Raw genomic sequence first — 15063 nt, 5'->3', positions numbered from 1 at the left:
CACAAGGTTTAAGTTAACTTAATCAGCATCACATAGCTAGTAAGTAATGGAGCCAAGTTCAAACTTAGGTCTGACTCAGTCTGAGCTTACAGTGGTCATGATACATAACCTGCTCATAACTCAGACCCTTAACTTTTACCTGGTCTACTATAATGGGCTCCTTCCTGATCTTCTTGCCTCTTGTCTCTCCGTTTAAGTCTGTCTTAAGCATGGCTTAAGTCTCTAATGATACTCCCTCTCTGCTCACAATCTTCCAGTGCATTTGGAATGTAGTTTTGGTTCCCCAGTCCAGCATTTAAGGCCAAAGCTGCTGCAGTCAGTCCCTGAAGTACCTTTCCGACTAATTTTCCACAACTCTCTTCTTTTCAAAGACATCTTTTCTAAGACATGCTTTATTTTCTTATTTTTGCTTCTTTATATATTTCCCAATATTCTATAACATATGTACTGCTGTTGTAATTTAAAAGGTTGTTTTTAATGGCAGAAAGGAAGATCCAGCCTGTCTGATGATTTAGGGATTACAAAATAAAGTGATTGTATTTTTATTTTAAAGGCCCCAGACTTCCTCTGTGTAATCCTTTGTTCATGCTGTGCCCTTTGGAATCCCACACAACTCATTATCAGCTATTCAAATTCTTTTTGGCCATCAGGGCCCAACCTGAACACTACTGCCTGCCACTGATCCAAAGAGCAAAGAGGTTAAGAGCATGTGCTTTTACACACTGACAGGGCTAAGTTTGAGATCTGTTTTTTTCTGGTAACTAGCTGTGAGACCTTGAGCAAGTAACCCAACCTCATTAAATCTGTTGCCTCATCTGTAAAATTGGGATGGTGTCTAGCTCACAGAGGGTTTTTGGAATTAAGTGAGAGCTCACATGTGAAGTGCTTAGCCCAGGCCTGGCACAATATGAGTGCTCAATGAGTTCATTAATAGACCCCATTATTTGTTACCATGTTATTTCTCCACTTCTTTAATTCACACCTCTGCATCTCTAATAGTATGAGCTGTAGAGTCAGAATTCATGCATTTCAGGCCTGGTATCACCACTTACTAGTTGTGTAAACTTAATCAGATTACCTAGCCATCATGTTCTTTAGTTTCCACATCTATGCATATAATATCATGTGCTCCATAGGGCTTATTTCAGGATTAAATGAGATAATATAGGTAAAGCACCTAGACTAGGTCTGGCCCATGGTAAGTGCTCAATTATGTTAGCTGTTATTACCACTCTTTTAGCACTTACTAATTCTACTACTTCTTACCTATATTCCACTCATTTGTATACTTGTAGCTCACTTATCTGAGGGTTAGCCCCTTGAAGACAAGGATTATAAAAAATATTCATCACTGTGCCCTGAGCAGAGTTTTGAGCTTAGTTATAATGACAGTTATTTTTTACTGATACTTGATTAAGGACTTTCATAGACATCACTCTATTTGAGCCTCACAAAAATCATATGAAGCAGGCAGACAGAATGCTAGCTAAGTATGTATGTAAGTGTGTGTAGGAAAGGTAGGTTTGGGTGCCTACCATGCTCTAGGCTTTGAGTCCTTCCTTCTTCACCTTATTTATACTATTTAGCTTTCATAGCTATCCTGAAAGGTAGTGTTTATTACTACATTTTTAATATAAGGAATTTGAGGCTCAGAAAGGTTAAATAACATGATCAAAATTCAACCAACTAATGCGCTTCAGAGCCTAGACATGTTTCAACAAAGTCATGTGTCCTCACTGTTGAATTTTCATGGCCAGGTGTCAGATTTGGTGGTATCTAAGCCACAGTCTCATTCTGTTCCTGTTTCTGCTTTGGGGAATCTGGCTACCTTGTCTTCTGAAATAGCTGTTGATGTAAAATACTGCAGTAATGTCAGGAGAGAGAAAACCTTCAGACAAGGACCATTAGAAAAATTGATCTTAGATTTCTTAGTATTTCTGTGTTTTAGAGACTGCTAAGAATGAGTAGATGAACCTACATGGTCTGATGCTAGTGATTTCAAGGGTTCCTTGAACATTTTTATACCACCCAGTTTGCTGTAGGCCCAAGTGAGAGCATTCTGAAACTTACATTATAACGTATATAGTATGTTGGAAAGAGCCCTAGATTGTTTGGAATCAGAAGTCTGAGAGTTCCTATACCAGGAATCCTTTTTTGGGAGATTTTGTGTAGTCTTTGAAGTCAAACAGACCTGATTTGGGTTACCTGACCTCTCTTGAGTCTTTTTGCTTGTGTGTACAATGAGGAGTTTTGAACATCAAATGCACTGAAGTATGTAAAACACCGTGCCTTGTTCATAGCAGGTATTTAACAAAATAAATAAACTGTAATAATATTAAATGTATGTTATTCCCACCTGCAGGAAGAAGTCCAACTGTTTAGCCTGGTATATAAGACCTTTCTAAATCTGGCTTTCCTCAACGTCCTTCAGTCTGTTTTCCTGCCACTCTCTGTCATGTGTCTTAAACCCACGCTACACAAAAGTATTCATATTTTCAAAACAACCTCTGCTTTTATGCTGCCATGTCTTTGTACTTGCTGTTGCTTTTGCCTAGAATGCACTTGCCACTTCTTCCCCCTTCTCTGCGTGTTGGGAGCCTACTCCTTCAAAATTGAGCTCTAATGCCACTTCTGACTGTGAAGTTTCCATCAGATCTATCCCCACTCCACATAGATTTATCACTCCTGCCTGTGAGTTCCCACTTAGCACCTTGTTTGTGCTTTTCTTGGGCACTGTAGATAATTTCCTGGTCTTTCTCCCCCATACTTTCTAGAGGACGGTGACCCTGTCTTAGTGTCTCCCTAGAACTCTGGGGCAGCAGAGTACATTACTATATCTCACTTGGGGTTTCCCTTTCAGTTTGAATTCTAGATGTGAAAAATGTGGTGGCAGATCTGTTTGTTTTAAACCTCTATGAGATATAGGCAGTCCACATGGAGGTTAATCTCATTGCTCAGATTCGGACATCACCATGTGTGCAGTTTCTTTAATCCTCCTCTAGCTATCAAAATGGATTTAGCAGTTGACATCCTCTTTTTTCTGTCTGGGGCAAATGGAGCTTTGTAGAATTTAGCCTGGAGGAGCAATGACCTTGCCTCCCCAATTCAGAATGATCCTAGGGTGTAGAACTGGATGTCATTGAGGACCTAGCATGGCTACAGTGTAGCCAGTGACAGAATACCAGGGCCCTTGCTTACATTTATTCAGGAGACCGGGAATAATATTCAGCCTCTGATTTAATTTTCTGTGACACATTGAGTCTATGTTTTAGCCTACGGAACACTACAGCTGTGTCCTAATTCTCTTCACCCTCTCTCCCTTTCCTAACTTGTGATCTTCATATCACTACCTTTTAAGGCATTTCTGTTCTTGGCTGATAGTCTTGCATTGGAAGTCACCGCAGAACAGTGGAAAAGATAGCTCTGAATCATCCATGTAAACAAGCAAAAGTCACCACTGCAAAGGAGCTGAGAGCAGTGGCATGTGTTGGGATCAGTGGTAGGTGATCTATTCCTGGGACTCACTTGTTGGTGTCTCTCTATGAAGTGGGACAGAGGTCTCACTTAACAGAACAAAGCTGTATAATTTGTGTAATGATCTACTGGTCATTGAAGGGCAGTAATCACAGTAATAATAATTACCATTTTCTGAGGGCATACTGAGTATCTAGCCCAATGCTAGGTATTAGAGGCACAGAAATAGGTTGGATAAGGTCCCTATTCTGGAGAGTTTGCAGTTTAGTAAGGGAGACAGATTCATAAAACTGGTTGTCAGCTCAGTAGTGCCGAGAAGTACGGGTGATGAGAGCACTGAGGAGAGACATATGTCTGAGACTTTGGGAGCAGAAAAGGCTAGACCATTTTTTATAAAAAAATCATGTGTTTTTTCTGTGGATAGTTTGCTTTCTGCCCATTCTCCTCATATTCCATTGCTTGAATGTTATTCCACTTCTCCTAGGCCAAGTTTGGTCCTGTCATTGTTACTCATACCTTCTGTACTTATGACAGTTATTACACTTATCACAATTATAATTAAATATTTCTTTATATAACTGCTTAATGTTTGTCCCTTCTTCTAGTCTGTAAGGACAGTGACCATGCTGGTCTTGTTTGCTGTGATCCCCATCACGAGGATTGTAAGCACCCAGTAAACATTTGTTGAATGAATGATTGAATCCTCATGAACTCCTCAAGTCCTTGGATTGTCTCAACAATATATAGTGTGTCTGAGGTTTAGGAAGAAATAAGCCTATAATCTTGTGGGAGAAACATCTCACATCAGATTTAGTTTCCTCATGGTGACATTGTTAGGTAATAGCCAAACCTCTGTCCTTTACAGCAGCAGTCCCCAGCCTTTTTGGCACAAGGGACCGGTTTTGTGGAAGACAGTTTTCCCACAGACATGGGGGGGATTGGGGGAGGTGGGGATGGGGATGGTTCAGGTGGTAATGCGAGCGATGGGCAGCGGCAGATGAAGCTTCGCTTGCTCGCCCGCCGCTCACCTTCTGCTGTGCGGCCCGGTTCCTAACATGCTGCAGGCCTGTAGCAGTCCTTGGTGGCCCGGGGGTTGGGGACCCCTGCTTTACAAGGAAATCTTTTAGGTTCTGAGCTACAGTGCAGAGTAGACACCTCTGACACTAGGTCTTCTTTCTCTTGCATTTTCTGCTGTTGGTTTTTGAATAATGATACCACTATTCCCTGAAAAACACAAAAAACAAAAACAAGAAATGAGTACTATAAATGGCTGACATAGTATTTTTTTTTAACATCTTTATTGGAGTATAATTGCTTTACAATGGTGTGTTAGTTTCTGCTGTATTATAACAAAGTGAATCAGCTATACATATACATATATCCCCATACCTCCTCCCTCTTGCATCTCCCTCCCACCCTCCCTATCCCACCCCTCTAGGTGGTCACAAAGCTGACATAGTATTTTGATCCTCAATATCTCACCTAAAAGCTCCTCTCTCAAACTCAATATGCAATTATTTTTCTTTGAAACTGCCAACTTTTAAAGGCATTGGTGTAAGGTAGGTTATTCTCCAGGTATAGCCAGCACGTATTAAGTGTACCAGATGTGAGGCTGAACCTTTTTATAGTCTTTCCATTTGACTGTTGAGGGTCAGGGTTTGAAATTGACCTGGGTACGATCTGTGCCTGCCTTGAGATGCTGGTGAGACTCTTGACAGGAATGCGTGTCTAGCTCACATTCTGTCCCTAGCACCTAGAAAAGTGTCAGTTGTGTAATAGTAGGATGAATGTACTTGTGGGCTACATAGTACACAGGCTGTATGTATTTCCTTGACGTGTGCCCACTTTTTTCAGATAGATAGCACTTTCCTTTCTTCTCACCAGGACACTTCCCACCCTTACCCACAATAATTGGCCCTATGCTTCTTTCTTTCTTTCTTTTTTAAATATTTATTTATTTATTTAATACTTAGCTAGCTAGCTAGCTAGCTGCTCCAGGTCTTAGTTGCGGCACGCAGGATCTTCGTTGCAGCATGTGGGATCTAGTTCCCTGACCAGGGATCGAACCCAGGCCCCCTGCATTGGGAGTGCAGAGTCTTAACCACCAGGGAAGTCCTGGCCCTATGCTTCTTTAGCAGTCAGCAGAAAAGATATTGAAATTTCTTCTGTTCACCTTTTTAGGGTTGCTGAGCTCTTGGACTGAAGCACCTTAACACAGGTTAGCTCCAAAAGGGTATTTGTTTACTCTTCTGTTCATCTTGTCTGGAAATTTTGAGGCTCAGAAAATCCCTAGAGCATCATAGCTGAAAGATAGCCTTGCGCAAATGTTCCCACAACTTTCTCATTAAGCAGATGAGAAAACTGAGGCCCACAAAGGGCTTAATGTACCTAAGACTATCCAGCAAGTTAACCCAGTCCCAATCATTACATCTTTTTTTTTTTTTTAAGGTTAAATGACTCTGGCAGGAAGCGTTCACAAAAAAGCAAAAGTTTCTTAAAAATGAGCTTGTGTTGAGGCAGTAATTCCAGATCACGCATGACACTTCTGTTATAAGCCTGTTATGAGCAGCACTTTGCAAATTTGGAGAGATTTCACAAGAGGCCTCATAAATCTTCAGAATTCCAAACCTTTGTCCTAGTCCAAAAAGAAAGTAGTAGCTGCTAGAATTGAATAGATTTCAATTTTTCGTCCTTATGGGAGCAAATGCAAGAAGAGTTGCAGTGATTTTTGGGGAGAGATTCTTGGCTCCATTTTCCCTACAACGTATGCATCTGACAGCTGGCCTATCATCCTATTTTTAGACATAATCTGTGGGATTACAGAGTGGTTTCTTTTCTTTCAAAGCTATGCTGCAGAAATGCAAGCTGTGTAGAAAATGGTTTTGCTTTGTAGCAATTTGGAGACTATTTAGTACACGCTATATTTAAATTTTTGAATTTAATCAACTAATGTGGACCCCTTTATCCAAATATTTCATCTTAAAGTCCACTTCCAGTTACAACTGTATCCTAACAAATTCGGGAGAAATAAATGCTGAAATGCTAGAAATACTAGAAGTGGAAATAAGTTTTTACTTTATGTCATATCACTAATCTTCATTTCCCTTTCTCTGGGTCATAGGAGGAACAATAGACATATTCCTTATAGGGTTTTAAAAATAATTTATAACAGCATTCATTAAGCACCTATTGGCATTTATTGAACACCATCTGTATCCCAGGAACTGAGCTTGCCTGATATAGTAGTTCATTTATTTTATGTTACAATAACCATTAAAGGTTAAGGGATGGTATCCCTGTTTTGTATGAGAAAGCTGTGAGACTCCAAGCAATTGAGTAACTTGTCAAAAGTATGAAATAGTAGAGCAAGAATTGGAACCCAGGTCTGTCTGATCTCAGAATCCGTGTGCTTTCCCCTTCAGTGGGCAGCCTGTACTAGTTTTAAGAAGCAGCTGATTGGTAGAACTGGAATGGCTAAATTCAGAAAAGTATAATAATTCAAAATATAATTGGGGATTTTATGTAGGTATTTGTACCTAAAATAGAATAAAAAACCATAAGATGGAATTCACATATAGCTATGTGTTTATAAATATTCATTTTGATTTAGAACTGTCATTTTGAAGATTCTGTTACTTTTGATTACACGAATGAAAAAATTTAGAAAACATGGCATACTACTTTAGCATCTCAAATGTTCATCTGGAAAAGGTTCTTGCTTTTAGTTCACAAAATGTTTACAATTTCACAAATGATTAATGAGATCAAGTTGCCCAAAATTTTGGAGGAAAAAACAGTATCATTGGAGGTTAATCTTACCTGTGCCAATGACTACATTACCTAGAAAAACCACGCTAAATGATTTAGAACTTGGCAGGCATGACTTTGTTGTTCTTTAGATTGGAATGTCTAAGACACTACAACTACAGTAGTGTTTATCTGACATTGTCCTTAGAAGCAAGACACCTCAAGAAAGTGAGAGGCCTAAGAGACAAGACCTTGATAGCTTCGGGAAATTGCCTTGAGAAAGGAAAAAATACTCAAAACTTAGAGTCAGATCCTAGCTCTGCCCACTTAAGCATTTGACTACCATTCTGAGCCTCAATTTGTTCACTGATAAAGTGGGGTAATGATACCTTCTTACAGAGTTATTCTGAAGTCATGGTTATAAGTGGATTTTTTTTACAATCAAGGTGAAGGAGTATGTTTTGAAACTACTGGAGTTGCAACATTTTATCAGTGATGTAATTCCAACAGTAGTTACATTTAAATAACCTGCTGTCACACTTTGTTGCAGGGAAATATCTTCTCATGCAGCTGGTCTACTTGGCCTATTTTAATGTAGTTGAAATGAACCTTATTTGGCTTAATAGCAAACAATTCTTGTTTCATTGCTTATCATTCTGCCGGTTCCTATCCTTGGTTGGCAGGCTGTGTACAACACTACAAAATGCGAAATTAGTTTTCCCTGTTAAGTGTATGCATTTGGGGCAGAAAGAATGTGAATTAAGGATGGATCCTGGAAGGCCATCTGAGATGGGAAAAGGGAAGCGCTGCAGGAGACAGAGACCTCTTTGGCTTGGCTTTGGCTTGGCTTTGGCTTGACTTATCACTTGGACCTGAGGCCGTCAGCACAAAGAGGATGTGCTGGCTTGTTAAGATTAACAACAAAGACCAAACAGATTCCCCCCATCTACATTTACAGTTCATTGGGACCACTGCACTTTCTATTGCTTTCTTTAAAAAAATAAAAACAAAAACCCTCACTCTTGTTTGCCAAGACATTGCTGTTTGCATCCAATCTTTTGCTATAATGATAGTGCTCACTTTGACATTGCTGAAAACCCCTCAGCCTGTAGATTTCCAAAGCCTGCTTTAGCCCAGTGGTTCTTATTTTCTACCTTTTGTGCTTTTTTGCCATCCCACATCTAGGAATGAGTGGAGGAAGGGAAACAGGTCTGTCATATTTCATCACCCCTACTTTTTTTTTTTTTTTTTTTTAATGTATAAGGGTAGAGACTATTCAGTGTGTCTGTCCTACAGTCTGAGATGGGTCGATGGAGTCAGTCTGATCCCAGCTTTACCACATTCTAATTGTGTTGGACCTATGCCAAAATTGTCTTATCTTTCAGAGCTCAGTTTGTCATTTGCAGAAATGGGAAACATTGTCTTTGTACTACAGGTATTAAGGTTGAATAAAACAATATATGTGAAACACCCAGTACAGTGCTTACTTAACACATGAGAAGGGTTTAATAAATGTTGTATTCTTTTCTTCCAAAAGTATTTTCTAAATAGAACAACATTGATTCTTGCACTTATCTAACAAACATACATTAATCACTGTGTTAATCACTCCTATAAGGATAGCATCTCAATCCTTTGTCTTTAAGCTCCATTTTATTATTGAGGAAAGCCTTTTAAGTTCTAGACAGCTGGCTTAAAAGTGACTTTGGGAACATATGTAATTTATAAATCAGGATCTGTCATCCTGAAGCAAAAAGAGCTCTGGAGATAAACCTCTGGATTTATTGTATCCATGATGTTTCTGTCCCTTATTATTAGAGCATAGGATGGTCCTTGTGAATCCTAAACAAAACTAAGTCCTAGATATATTAATCAGGATTCTCCAGAGAAACAGAACCAGTATGGGGTATGTGTGTGTGTTTGTGTGTATATGTAGATAGATAACTAAAGATTTATTGTAGGGAATTGGCTCACATAATTATGGAAGCTTACAAGTCCAGAATCTGCAGGGTGGGCCAGCAGGTTGGAGACCCAGGTAAGTCAGTGCTGCAGTTCCAGTCTGAAGGCTGGCAGGCTAGAGACCCAGGAGAGCTGATGTTCCAGTTGAAGTCCAAAGGCAGTCTCCTGGAGATTTATGTCTTGCTCAGGGGAGGGCCAGTCTTTTTGTTCTCTTCAGGCCTTCAATAATGTGGATGAGGCCCAACCACATTATTGAGGGCAATCTGCTGTACTCAGAGTCCACCAATTTAAATGTTAATTTCATTCAAAAACACCTTCATGGAAATACCCAGAGTAATATTTGACCAAATGTTTGATCTGATGGCCCAGCCAAGTTGACATGTAAAACTAACCATCACACTAAGTTTAATGAAAAACACAAGACTTAGAGATTCTTATCAGTATTGGTCATTACTTTTGTGTCTCTTAATAATAATACAACTGCAGCCCTTTCCAAAGTATTTTCACATGCATTATCTCAGTTGACCTTCATAGAAGCTCTTGTTAGGTTATCAGATATAACCCCACTTGTCTGAATAGAGCACTAAGACTGAGACAGATTATCAGACTTGCCCAAGGTCTCACAGGTAATGAGTGGCAGAGCTACAATTTGTCCAGGTACTTCAAACCTGGACATTTTCCTCTTGGCCATTCTCTCTGTACTAGCTGGGAAATTCTGGAAATGGTTTTGAGAATCTGGTGGCTTTTCTTCTTGGAACTATCGTACTCCTCCTTGGAACCATTTTGTGATAAAAAGTTAACAAAATATATACTGGTGGAACCTAAAGATCTTTTCAGATGATTCTAATGATGCCCTAAGGCAGAAAGGAAGGAAGAAAGAGGGAGGGAGGATGTTGGCAGCAGAAAGAGTAATGTCAAAAAGTAATTAGAGCAGGACAAATGGATTGTGCTGCCATGTTCAAGACTGTTATTTCTGTAGGCAGTGAGGAGGAAGGGCACTAATGCAATGTGACGGATTTGGAGCAAAACCCCGGGCACTGCACAAACTGCAGGGACTCAACCAGTAGCAAGGCTCAAATCACAAGGTTTGACTGAACAATATTTGATATCTCAAAAGAGTGGTTTCATGTTGTTTGGAGAAACTATTGTGTCAGAGGATCTACTTTCTTGATTTTAGTGCTTTTGGGAAACAGCCTCATGTTCTTATGTAGGTAGTCGGTGTGTCCTAGGATAACCCATCCCAGCATTTTGTCCCTACACATCTCCAGGCTGGGCCGGGACATGATGCCAACAGGGATTTTGAAGAGAAGATACCTAATATGAAATGAATTGGGGTATTAGCTATTCGGAGAGAGAATGAAATAAAATAGGAGTCTTATCAATATGCAACTGGTATTAGAAAATCAACCTAGAAAAAGGCAGAAGGTAATACTGTCATCTGTCTGAGGACAGATTTGCTAGCCTAGATAACCTGTGTCCATGATCCCACTGCTGCCACCATGTACAAGGAAACTGCCACAACCCTCAAGAAAGATAGAACTTCCATATTTGCCTGGAAGGAAATCTTCACAAGTAGTTCAGCTCTCTCCCCTGTAAGTAACCATACCCTTGAGGTCTCTTACTAATTGCTGCCACTGCTATGGCAGGGTAGTTAAGAGCTTGTGCCTTTAGTACTCAGACATTCCTGGGTTTGTATTTTAGCTTTGTTCTTTATGAGCTGTTTGACCTTGGGCAATTTACCTAACCTCTCTAAGACTCAGTGTTTTTATTTCTAAAATTAGGATAATAAGCATATTTCCAGACTTCTTATGAGATTTTGGTAAGATGATACACATAAAACATTTAGCACTGGTGCCAGGCAGAAAGTCAGGACCCAGTAAGGGTAGAAGAAAAAGTATGGAGTGGGAGGGTATGTGTGTGGGGCCGGGGGGGTGCTTAAGTTGTCTACCAAACAGGCCTCAGTGGGGGGCTAGACATCTGTTCTTCAGATCTCTAGTTTAAGCAGAGATAAATGGTTTATCCCTCAAGACCCCATAGTATAGCTGAGGTAGGGCTAGAAAGATTAAACTAGGGTTTCTTTACTTAGTACTCAGGCAGTAGGAAGGGGAAATTAAGACAGAGTGTTGTTATGATTCTAAAAAATTGGACTCACAAGGTATAGATTATTGCTCTTGGTCATGTGGAGGGACTCACCTTTCATTCCTGGCTCTTGGCTTGCTTGAGCTGCCATCCATCTCCCAGCCCCATCCCTGTTCTCATCCCCACTCGGAAATCCTCTAACAACTCAGAACTGACCAACCAAAGATAGTCTTAATACCCTGCCATTGTATACTTAGGTTTCTTCAGTTCACTTCATTTTGATAATTCTTTTTCTTGTCATGCCACCATCTCTGCAGGGGGCTGACTGCTAAGAGGAGCAAAGAAAATCCTGCCACAACCTATAGAGACAGACCTTTTATTTGGCAGACTGCAACAGGAAATGTATTTCTGGACCTTTAGAAGTACTCTCTGCCTGGTGTTGGGCTCATAGCCCCCTTGTTAAGATTCTATAGTTACATCACAGTGAGTCTTCTGAGGTACCCCCAACAACCATGGATTTATGAACTATTTTCTAAGGTCTCTTTGTCTATGCATAAAATCATGTAAAAATTGAGCCCACTTGTACATTGTGCCTTGCTTGTTCTGGATCTACGTCTCTATGAGAAGGCCTCAGGAGCCAGAGTTGAGCTCAGGTGTTTTTGTCAGGTTTTCTAGTGCTTTTCTTGGTCTGCCCAGAATTCCAAAACCCTGTTTGTTTGTGGCTTGTGACTTTTTCCCTGATAGCCTTTACCTTCTGTTAGGTGCCCAAATCCTAAAGAATACAATGTCAGGTGTAAAGACAAAAATAAATCCCAAATATGTTATAATGGTCCAAGATTTATAACGTGGTGATATTATATCTTTTCTAGTTTACCAGTTATCTCTAGGCATTTCTTTTCAGAGACCGTGATTAGGTAAAATTATCTCAATTGTCAAGGTTTAGTGCAAGGTGTTTTAGTTAACAGTTCAAAGAGTTAAAGTTCACATCTTTTTAGCTGTGATCAACGGAAAACGCTAAGAAACTTTGACATTTTGCCTGCCTGAGCTTATTTTTCCGTCTTTAAAATGGGAGTGAGCAAGGTCAACCATATTATCAACCCTATTTAGTGTGACAGACACAGGATTTTTCACACAGAACCAATTCTTTCCTACTACGTAGTTCTCTGCACCTAGTCAGTAAGAGAAAGCTGTGGGGAAATTATTGGTTGATCATACTAGGCTTTCATTGTTTTTGTTTTCTTAGTTCCTTGCCTGATGCTGGGAAAGCCTGTGGAGACTGCAGATGCAGGTGGCCTTTTATACTTTTTAGCAAAATGGTTGCCAAAAAGTAACCATCTGGCAAAAAAAAAAAAAAGAGAGAGAGAGAGAGAGAATCTTCCATATGGCTTATGGTTTGAATTTTGTCTCTTGTCATTTCTCTCCAGTTTTTCTATACAAAACAAAATGCAAGATACATTTAGAATAATGTTCAAATTAAGCCTTTTAAAATTTATAATTATTTTTCATAGATGTTAGAATCATAGATTGAATCCCAATTGTGTGCTGAGCATTTTATGAGCTACTGAAAAGGAAATATCTTGTTGCTTCTGGGAATTGGTCTGTAATGATCTCACTTTTAGCGGAGTGTATAAGGGGGAAGAAAAGCATCTTTTACATAAAATTTCTTAAATGCACACTTATTCAAAAAGTTTAAAAAAGTTTTAAAGCCTCTGTCCTTCCGTATTGATCTGAAGTGTGATCACTGTTTGGTGACTATCCTTGGATCTTGCAGGCTTGGCACATTTCTGCTGCCACTTGTATTGAATTAGTTATGTTTAGGAGCTGAGCTCCAGTTGCTTTACTTGCTGCAGTGGCTATGGACTAGTTATGTTACTTCTCTGAACATTATTTTCCTTTTCTCTTCAAAAGGGCATGATCCTTACTCTGCCTCACATGATTCTTATGAGGGTCAAATAGAATAATGCATGTGAAAGTCCTTTTCCAAGGGGCAAAGCATTATATGAGCATAGAATAATGCATGGTTTTTAAGGATATCTTTTTCCAACTTTTTTTTGTTTAAACAACTTCATTGAGGCATATTTTACTCTGTGCAATTTAGTGATATCTAGTAAATTTACCCAAGTTGTGTAGCCATTACCATAAATCAGTTTTAGAACATTTTCATCATCCCAGTAAGATCCCTTGTGTCCCTTAACTGTTAGTCCTATTCCCAACTCCTGATCCAGGCAATCCCTAATCTACTATCTGTCTCTATAGATTTGCCCTTTCTGGACATTTTGTCTAAATGGAATCATACAATATGTGTTCTCTGTGTCTCGCTTCTTTCACTTAGCATGATGGTTTGGAGGTTTGTTCATGTCATAGTATATATGAGTAGTTCTATTTCTGAATAGCATTCCATTATATGGATATACCATACATTTTGTTTATCCATTCACCAGTTGATGGACATTTAGGTTATTTCCAATTTTTTATTATTATGAATAATGCTGCTGTGAACATTCACATACAAGTCTTTGTGTGGACATGTTTTCGTTTCTCTTGAGTATAGAGATGTATCTTTTAATTGTAAAAGTAATATGTGCTTGTTCTGAAAAATTCTTTATATATGGAAGTATGAAACTTGGTAAATGAGTCATCTCCCTAATTACACTTTGCAGGGGTGGCGATGGTAATAATAATAATCATTATCATCTTCTGAGTGTTTTGAGCATTTACTGTATGCCAGGCATTGTGTTGCCTTACATATTCAATTCAGTTATTTCATATAGCATATATATGAAATAATCCTTTGAAGTTGATACTATTTTTCCTTATTTTATGGATGAGGACACTGAAGTTGAAGGACTAAATGTAGAATCACTTTTCTAGTAAGTGGAAGAGCCAGAATTTGAACTTGGGCATTCTGGTGTATGTTCTTCCAGACTTTCCAAAATATGCAGTTTTTTAAAAACAAAAATTATATACTTATTTTATTCTGTAGCTTGTTTTATTTCACTTAATTTGTCTTACAGATTATTCCATGGTAGGATTTATAGATCTATCTCATTATTTTTATGGTTGCATGAATACATATACCAGGATTTTTTTTTAAATATTTATTTAGGTTCTACCGGGTCTTAGTTGCGCAAGCAGGCTCCTTAGTTGTGGCTCACCAGCTCCTTAGTTGCGGCATGTGGGCTCCTTAATTGCAGCAGGCAGGCTCCTTAGTTGTGGCATGCGAACTCTTAGTTGCAGCATGCACGTGGGATCTAGTTCCCTGACCAGGGATCGAACCTGGGCCCCCTGCATTGGGAGTGCAGAGTCTTATCCACTGCGCCACAAGGGAAGCACCAGAATTTGTTTAATTCATCTTTTATTAGTAGACATTTGGTTGCTGTTTTTTTTTTCCTTCTCTATTATGAATAGGGCTGCAGCAAATATCCTTGTGTAATACTTTGCTTAGTTGTGTTACTTTTGTGGCCTTAAGTCCTAGAAGTGAAATTTCCAAACGAAAGTGGAAATTTTGGTGCTGTTAAATACCACCCCCCACACACAGAAGGCGGTAAATAACCCCCTCCAACTCCCTCACCCTTGCAATCAGCATATGAGAGCCTGTTTTTCCAGCCTCATCAATGTTGCATTATTATCTCTGTAATGTGGTTATATGTTATCAATCATATAAACATTCTAGAGAGGAGTTAACATATCAGTGAAGGGCAGTGGTGAATACCTGGTAAATTTAAGTAGTTTCCAGCCTTTTGATAGGTAAGGATTTGGCATCTATCTAGGCTCTCAAGAGCTGCAATATTGGAGTAGCCCAAA

At 39.3% G+C, this 15063-nt stretch overlaps 1 protein-coding gene across 4 annotated transcripts in view; it reads left to right on the top strand.

The window, feature by feature from the left end:
• Nucleotides 1–15063, top strand: part of NR6A1 (nuclear receptor subfamily 6 group A member 1) — a 217182-nt gene that overhangs the window by 119512 nt on the left and 82607 nt on the right. The window lies entirely within an intron of this gene.

The sequence above is a fragment of the Balaenoptera borealis genome (genome assembly GCF_965194805.1).
Source record: "Balaenoptera borealis genome assembly, chromosome: 8".
NCBI classification, from domain to species: domain Eukaryota; kingdom Metazoa; phylum Chordata; class Mammalia; order Artiodactyla; family Balaenopteridae; genus Balaenoptera; species Balaenoptera borealis.
This window is presented reverse-complemented; position numbering and strand designations above follow the sequence as displayed.